We start from the raw sequence: 8,022 nt of genomic DNA, 5'->3' as shown, positions 1-8,022 counted from the left end.
ATCTCTCCTCTCTCTTCTCTCAAACCCTGCAACCCACACATACACACCCATGACTGGCAATGCATACAGGAAGTTGAGTCACATACATATTCACACACACACACACACACACATACATTCATGCATGCAGAAGGCCTTAAATGATGCACAACTCCTTTTTTTTTTTTGCATGTCTCTCCTCTCCTCTCTCCCAGTCATGAGACCCTGCAACAAACAGCACATCATCAGGCACACACACACACACACACACACACATCCAGATGGGAGGATTAACCATGACATTTAGCCACTAGAAATGCGTCACTCTGGCGTCAGTATTATTAGTGTATATGTCTAACGTTGACGTGCATCTCTGGTCTCTGGCTGTGTTATATAGTCAGGAAAAGGGGTGGTGGCAGCAGCCTGGAGAGAGAGAGCTTTGCAGATTGGTGCACAACGCCATTACAGACCACCCTACTCTGCTTGGTTCATTCATAAATACCAGAGGATCGCCATCTCGCAACGGTGCCATCATTTCGCAGTCGCAGCGAAACCCCCCACCCTCCTCTTCCTCCTCCTCCTCAAAGCTATATCATAATCCCAACACCCTCACATCTCTCCTCTCTCTCTCTCCTGTGCCAATATGGCTGAGCAGGGCACATGCAATCACACGATCGAGGTTATCAAACATGAAATATGAGTCGTGATGAAATGATGCATTTCAAAACAGATAAATAAATAAATAAATAAAAGAAAAAAAAGAGATTGCAGGGATGTGTTTTTTTTTTTGCGCTCAGCTCAGAGAAGAGAAGAGAAGAGAAGAGAAGCAGCGCGGTTATACGCCACTGAATAGCAACATCTAACCCTCCATGTAAAACATGATGATGGTGATGATGATGAGCAGCATCTTCATACCTGGTCGTGAAGGATACAGATCCGCTTCAGGCTCGTCCTCGGTTTAGACGGATGTAAGACAAACGCCGAAAGCGTCTTAAAGCATTTTACACGGTTCATGTAGAGCTCATGTCGTCCGATTTCCAACACCAACCACCACAGCAGACTCTCTCTCTCTCTCTTCCTCTCTCTCTCTCTCTCTCTCTCTCTCGCAGATAGGACGTGGGAGGTGCTATGCCCTCTCCCTTTTCTGTCCACACTTGATTTTCTTTCACTTCATACACTTCCTAGTGGTTGGATGCCAGCAAAATGAGCTATTTATGACACACTGCCTCTAAAAACAAAGAGTTTAGTGGAGGAATTTGACCACGAGATCATACCAACATTAAGAAAATGTAGTCATTTTAGTTCTGTATATTAATCTTGTCTCTAGGTGGAGGCTTCAGATAAGCCCAGTGTTTTTTTTTTTTTGCCTCTTCCTGCACTGTAGAATTCTTTATTTGTTTCCAGTGAGATATTAATGAGTTTATATAGTGCTGTTGTAAACATTACTGTTGCTGCTCAAACAACACTTGATTTTCTTTCACTTCATACACTTCCTAGTGGTTGGATGCCAGCAAAATAAGCTATTTATGACAAAAAAACAAAGTCTTTAGTGGAGGAATTTGACCAGGAGATCATACAAAAATTAAGAAAAATGTAGTCATTTTATTTCTGTATATTAATCTTGTCTCTAGGTGGAGGCTTCAGATAAGCCCAGTGGGTTTTTTTTTTGCCTCTTCCTGCACTGTATATTTCTTTATTTTATTTTTTTGTTATGTTGTGTAGTCTTAATTTGGTCAAAATAAATAAACGTAGCACATGCCACCTCTCTGTCATTATTTTATTAACATTTTGGATTTGTTTTGCAGTGAGATATTAATGAGTTTATATAGTGCTGTTGTAAACATTACTGTTGCTGCTCAAACAACACTTGATTTTCTTTCACTTCATACACTTCCTAGTGGTTGGATGCCAGCAAAATAAGCTATTTATGACACACTGCCTCTAAAAACAAAGAGTTTAGTGGAGGAATTTGACCACGAGATCATACCAACATTAAGAAAATGTAGTGTATGTAGTCATTTTATTTCTGTATATTAATCTTGTCTATAGGTGGAGGCTTCAGATAAGCCCAGTGTTTTTTTTTTTTGCCTCTTCCTGCACTGTATATTTCTTTATTTTATTTATTTGTTTCCAGTGAGATATTAATGAGTTTATATAGTGCTGTTGTAAACATTACTGTTGCTGCTCAAACAACACTTGATTTTCTTTCACTTCATACACTTCCTAGTGGTTGGATGCCAGCAAAATAAGCTATTTATGACACACTGCCACTAAAAACAAAGAGTTTAGTGGAGGAATTTGACCACGAGATCATACCAACATTAAGAAAATGTAGTGTATGTAGTCATTTTATTTCTGTATATTAATCTTGTCTCTAGGTGGAGGCTTCAGATAAGCCCAGTGTTTTTTTTTTTTGCCTCTTCCTGCACTGTAGAATTCTTTATTTTTTTCCAGTGAGATATTAATGAGTTTATATAGTGCTGTTGTAAACATTACTGTTGCTGCTCCAACAACACTTGATTTTCTTTCACTTCATACACTTCCTAGTGGTTGGATGCCAGCAAAATAAGCTATTTATGACAAAAAAACAAAGTCTTTAGTGGAGGAATTTGACCACGAGATCATACCAACATTAAGAAAATGTAGTCATTTTAGTTCTGTATATTAATCTTGTCTCTAGGTGGAGGCGTCAGATAAGCCCAGTGTTTTTTTTTTTGCCTCTTCCTGCACTGTATATTTCTTTATTTTATTTTTTTGTTATGTTGTGTAGTCTTAATTTGGTCAAAATAAATAAACGTAGCACATGCCACCTCTGTCATTATTTTATTAACATTTTAGATTTATTTCCAGTGAGATATTAATGAGTTTATATAGTGCTGTTGTAAACATTACGGTTGCTGCTCACACAACACTTGATTTTCTTTCACTTCATACACTTCCTAGTGGTTGGATGCCAGCAAAATGAGCTATTTATGACAGACCACCTCTAAAAGCAAAGTCTTTTAGTGGAGGAATTTGACCACGAGATCATACCAACATTAAGAAAATGAAAGACAGAGAATGGCATTAATAACAAGACACACTATTATGTAGTCATTTTATTTCTGTATATTAATCTTGTCTCTCGGTGGAGGCTTCAGATAAGCCCAGTGGGGTTTTTTGCCTCTTCCTGCACTGTATACAGCATTTCTTTATTTTATTTTTTTGTCATGTTGTGTAGTCTTAATTTGGTCAAAATAAATAAACATAAACATAGCACATGCCACCTCTCTGTCATCAGGAATGTGATTTATTTTATTAACATTTTAGATTTGTTTCCAGTGAGATATTAATGAGTTTATATAGTGCTGTTGTAAACATGACTGTTGCTGCTCAAACAACACTTATGTATAGCCAATATGCACACTTCAGTATTTCTTTATTTATCGCAAATCATATCGTCATCGCAATATTGAACGATGTTATCGCACATCGCAGATTTTCCTCATATCGTGCAGGCCATACCATAATCTAATCATATGTAATATAAAATGTCAAAGAAACCTGGAGGTAAAAAATATTGATGGTCCCAGAGCAACAGATCAGAAAGCAAATATTATATTCCCAGTCACAAATGTAACCTAAGCAGTGCCCCATTTTATTTTGAAATTATTTTGTCAAGCCACAGTCAAATAAGCTACCAGATATCAGTTTATCTTTGGCCTATAGCTGCAGAAATTAAAAGACGACGTGAAATAAAACGTGAAATCTTCAGAGTAAAAAGGACAGAATGTTGGATTCATTGGATCAGGTCTAGCATAGATACAAGATGAACCTACCTCAAATAGGTGTTTTACAACTTTTCAACATAAATAATACAAAAAAATCATAATTCAAATTAGACCTAAACTGTATAAATCAAGCAGGGGTATGTAGAGATAGTGGAAATACATGATTGGATGTATTTAGTTTTATTAATAAGGTCATATGTGAAGTCAGCTCGGAGAGCTTTTACTATTTCACAGGATAAGTGAAAAGTTTGACCACCTGGTGGCGCTACTTGAACATTTAGACATTCACCAAAATCATTAGGATTCATCATCTGAGCACCATGAATATCTGTACCAAACTTCATGGCAATTCATCCATACGCTTTCAAGACATGTCACTAAAAACAAAAATGTGAACCTGCTGGTGGCACTTGAGGAAAAGTCAGAGGTTCAGTAAGGTCAATAGGATTCATCCTCAGGGGAACATGAATGTGTGTACAAAATGTCATGTCAATCCATTCTATAGTTGTTGCAATATTCAGTCTGGACCAACCAACAGCAGCTAAAATATGTGAAGTCAGCTTGGAGAGCTTTTAATCTATAGAAAATCACATCTGTAGTTGTCTGATCCCGGATCAGCACCATGGACAGCGACCTCATTGTTTCAGCACCGTGGAGAGAGAGCCAAGAATACATGACTACAGTAGTGTATGCAGCAGTAGGCTGTATGCACTGTGTGAATACACAGAGCAAAACAACATGTACTGGGTGTGGAAAGAAGGTAAGAGATCGCAGAGCAGATAAACCAGGAAGTGTACCAGCCCAGTGTAATGAATTCTCAGCCCTTTGTCGGCAGGAATGAGAGCATTTCATTCATTTCAGTTTATAACATCACAAATAAGTGTGAGGAACGCATAGCCCTGGTGCTAGTAAAGGCCTTTGGCCGAGTCAGACTGGGCCTTGTTTTGAGCTGTTTTGTCTGTACGTGACGGTCTCACTGTATGACTCACCAACTCTCCATCCAAGACAGCCTTGTGTTTGTCCCCCTCTGTCAGCGTTGCCTGGGAACTGCAGGAGATAAGCACACAGGGTGATAACAAGTAGTATTGATTGTTTCAGTTGGGGTATATAATAAGCAGAAGACTAAAATAATGCAGACAGGGAATGAAATTAGCACCTGCCACCTGCCAAATACAGAGTCAATGTTGGCTGTGGCAGGTGAAAATGTCAGGTCACCTGCCACCATGGCAGACAGGTTTTCCTTATATTAAGAAATATTATTTTTAAAAAGCAATTATAAAGTCTAAATTAAATATATGGTAACACTTCATTTTACAGGTCCACCAATTTCATGGTAATTAGGTAATAATTAGCAAGTCACCTATTTGAAATTTCTTTGGAATTACTGCCAAATTACCCTAATATTTCTTATCGAAAATTCCTTTATTATAAACATCATTTAATAATTATATTCCGCTATTTATCAATAGCTGGTAAATTACTTAATATATTTCCAGGAAAAGAATACAAAGTTAATTGATATGCTTTATTTACATATCTGCTGGTAAATAGATGATAATTAGCAAATAACTTCTTTGAAATTTCTTTAAAAACTCCCTGAATCGTGACATCAGCTATCAGGTTACATCTGTGTAGACAATAAGTCACAATGGTGAGATTTGTGCCTGATCAGAAGTGTCTTTTATTAGTTTTGGTTTTCCACCTCTGATGAAGAGTCACGCCCTATTTTAACCATTATATACTATTTTAGCATATAATTATTAAATCATGTTTATAATAAAGTCATTTTTGATACATTTTGAGGTAAATATTGGGGTAATTTGGCAGTAATTCCAAAGAAATTTCAAATAGATAACTTGCTAATTATCACCTAATTACCATGAAATTTGCAGACCTGTAAAATGAAGTGTTACCAAATACAGTCATGGATTAAGATTACATGATATATTCCATAATTATACAGTCTTGTACCACTGACTCAGTGTTTACAGTTTTAAAGTGTTCTACCTAGATTTCAGAAGTGGCAGACAAAAGGTAGAAATGTTCAGTGACTTGCCACAGTGGCAGGTGAGGAAAAAGGTTAATTTCAGACCTTTAGTTGGGCATATTAAGTCTTCTAAGTTTACCAGGCTAATAATCACTATAAGGATTTTGTTTACATTATCATACATGAACTTGGCTTGAGTAAAAATCCCCCTAAAAGACAGACTAACCCTGAGGAATAAAAGGTGCTGGCATCAATCAACAGGTCCAGCGACAATAAGATGTCCAGCATCGCATGGTTAACATTGATAAAGTAAAGCAGAGAAAAGGGTTTTGATAACAATGCCAGCTAAAATCAGCACATCACAGCAACACAATAGCTACTTAGCATCAAATTAGGGGGGTTATCATCAATCACATATTCATAACAGTAGATTAGAGACAGCATTTCATTGATCAGCACAAAGCTAAATAGTTGACTACTGTTATGTTATTTATTATAAAAAGTAAAGGGTTAAAGTAGTATACATGATATATTCCATATTTCTACAGTTTGGTACCACTGACTCAGTGTTTACAGTTTTAAAACCTAGATTTCAGAAGTGGTAGACAAATTAAAAGTGAGTGGCTGCTAGAAAATGTTAAGTGACCGGCCGCCATCTTTCTACAGTAGACCGGAAGGGACAAACCAAACATGGTAGTGCCTAGAACAGGGGTCAGCAACCTGCGGCTCCAGAGCCTCATGCGGCTCTTTAGCTGCTCTCCAGTGGCTCCCCGTGGATTTATAAACATGGAAATGAATAACTGTTTTTTTGTTTACATTTTCATTTTTATTTATCATTGTTGTAGGTCTATGGTACGACGGTACAATGGAGTATTAGGGCCACATTGAGGGGGGAAAAAAAATCTGAAATTGCGAGAATAAAGTCGTATTACTAGAATGAAGTCATAGGTTTACGAGAAACAATTTGTAATATTATGAGAATAAAGTCATAATATTATAAACTATTAACTTTACGTGTTTGTTTGTTTTTTCTCGCAGTTACGTCTTTATTCTCTTAATATTACAACTCTTTTTCTCGTTAAGTTATGACTTTATTCTCTTAATATTACGACTTTTTTTCTCATAAAGTTATGACTTTATTCTTGTAATATTACTACTTTTTTTCTCGTTAAGTTATTACTTTATTCTCGTAATATTACAACTTTTTTTCTCATAAAGTTATGACTTTATTCTCGTAATGTTATGACTTTATTCCGAAAATCTCCGATTTTTTTCCCCCTCAATGTGGCCCTAATACTCCATAGTAAATTTGCACTTTGGCCCTCACTGCATTAGACTTATATACTATATACTTATACTATAAGCTGTGTTACCTTCATCACAATGCTCAAATGTTTTGCGGCTCCAGACATTTTTTTCTTCTTTGCTTACAATGGCTCTTTTGATAGTACAGGTTGCTGACCCCTGGCCTAGAACATGGATGTATAAAGAGAACGGCGTAGAAGGGAACCCGCGAATTGGGGAAACTCTCGCGAGATGGTTAAGGTTAGGCATTGATCTCTAATAGTTAAGGTTATGATCTCTGCAAATTTCCCCACTGTGGGACTAATAAAGGAATATCTTATCTTATCTCAACTAGTTAAGGTTAGGCATTTATCTTGAATAGTTAAGGTTAGGATAGGTCGTCGGGAAGCGAGTCTCACGAGAGTTTTTGCGGGTTACCTTCTAGACACAACCACCAAACACTGGCTTTAGATATAGTGCCAGTCACATTTTCACATTGGCCGTCCTACACGCTTAGCACACGGAGAAACTTTAGTTGGTTGCGATCTGGAACCTCACTGCTAGAAGCTGCCAGATCCTACACACTGCAAAAGCTCAGAAAACAGTGGTGCGCTAGCATTTGCTTTAACACTAAACAGAAAGAACAGCCGAGGTGGGAATGAAATTTGTGCTGCCATAGGAAAAGTCACCAAAGTCAGTAGGATTCATCATCTGTGACCCATGAATCTTGTGCCAATCAATCGAGTAGACGTTGAGCTATTTTACAGGATAAGTGAAAAGTTTGACCCCCTGGTGGCGCTACTTGAAAATTTAGATATTCACCAAAATCATTAGGATTCATCATCTGAGCACCATGAATATCTGTACCAAACTTTATGGCAATTCATCTCTAAGCTTTCAAGACATGTTGTTAAAAACAAAAATGTGAACCTGCGGGTTGCACTTGAGGAAAAGTCAGAGGTTCAGCAAAGTCAGTAGGATTCATCCTCTGGGAAACATGAA

At 37.2% G+C, this 8,022-nt stretch overlaps 1 protein-coding gene across 1 annotated transcript in view; it reads right to left on the bottom strand.

Annotated features, from left to right (window-relative positions):
• The window catches only part of LOC119504150 (GTP-binding protein Di-Ras1-like), a 128,809-nt gene extending 127,729 nt beyond the window's left edge, over positions 1 to 1,080 (bottom strand). The window contains exon 1 of the mRNA XM_037796245.1: positions 895 to 1,080. The gene's annotated coding sequence lies outside the window, so the exon portion shown is untranslated. The remainder of the gene's footprint in view (positions 1 to 894) is intronic.
• Between the last annotated feature and the right edge of the window lie 6,942 nt (positions 1,081 to 8,022).

Source organism: Sebastes umbrosus, chromosome 16 (assembly GCF_015220745.1).
Source record: "Sebastes umbrosus isolate fSebUmb1 chromosome 16, fSebUmb1.pri, whole genome shotgun sequence".
In the NCBI taxonomy this organism is placed as follows: Eukaryota; Metazoa; Chordata; class Actinopteri; order Perciformes; family Sebastidae; genus Sebastes; species Sebastes umbrosus.
This window is presented reverse-complemented; position numbering and strand designations above follow the sequence as displayed.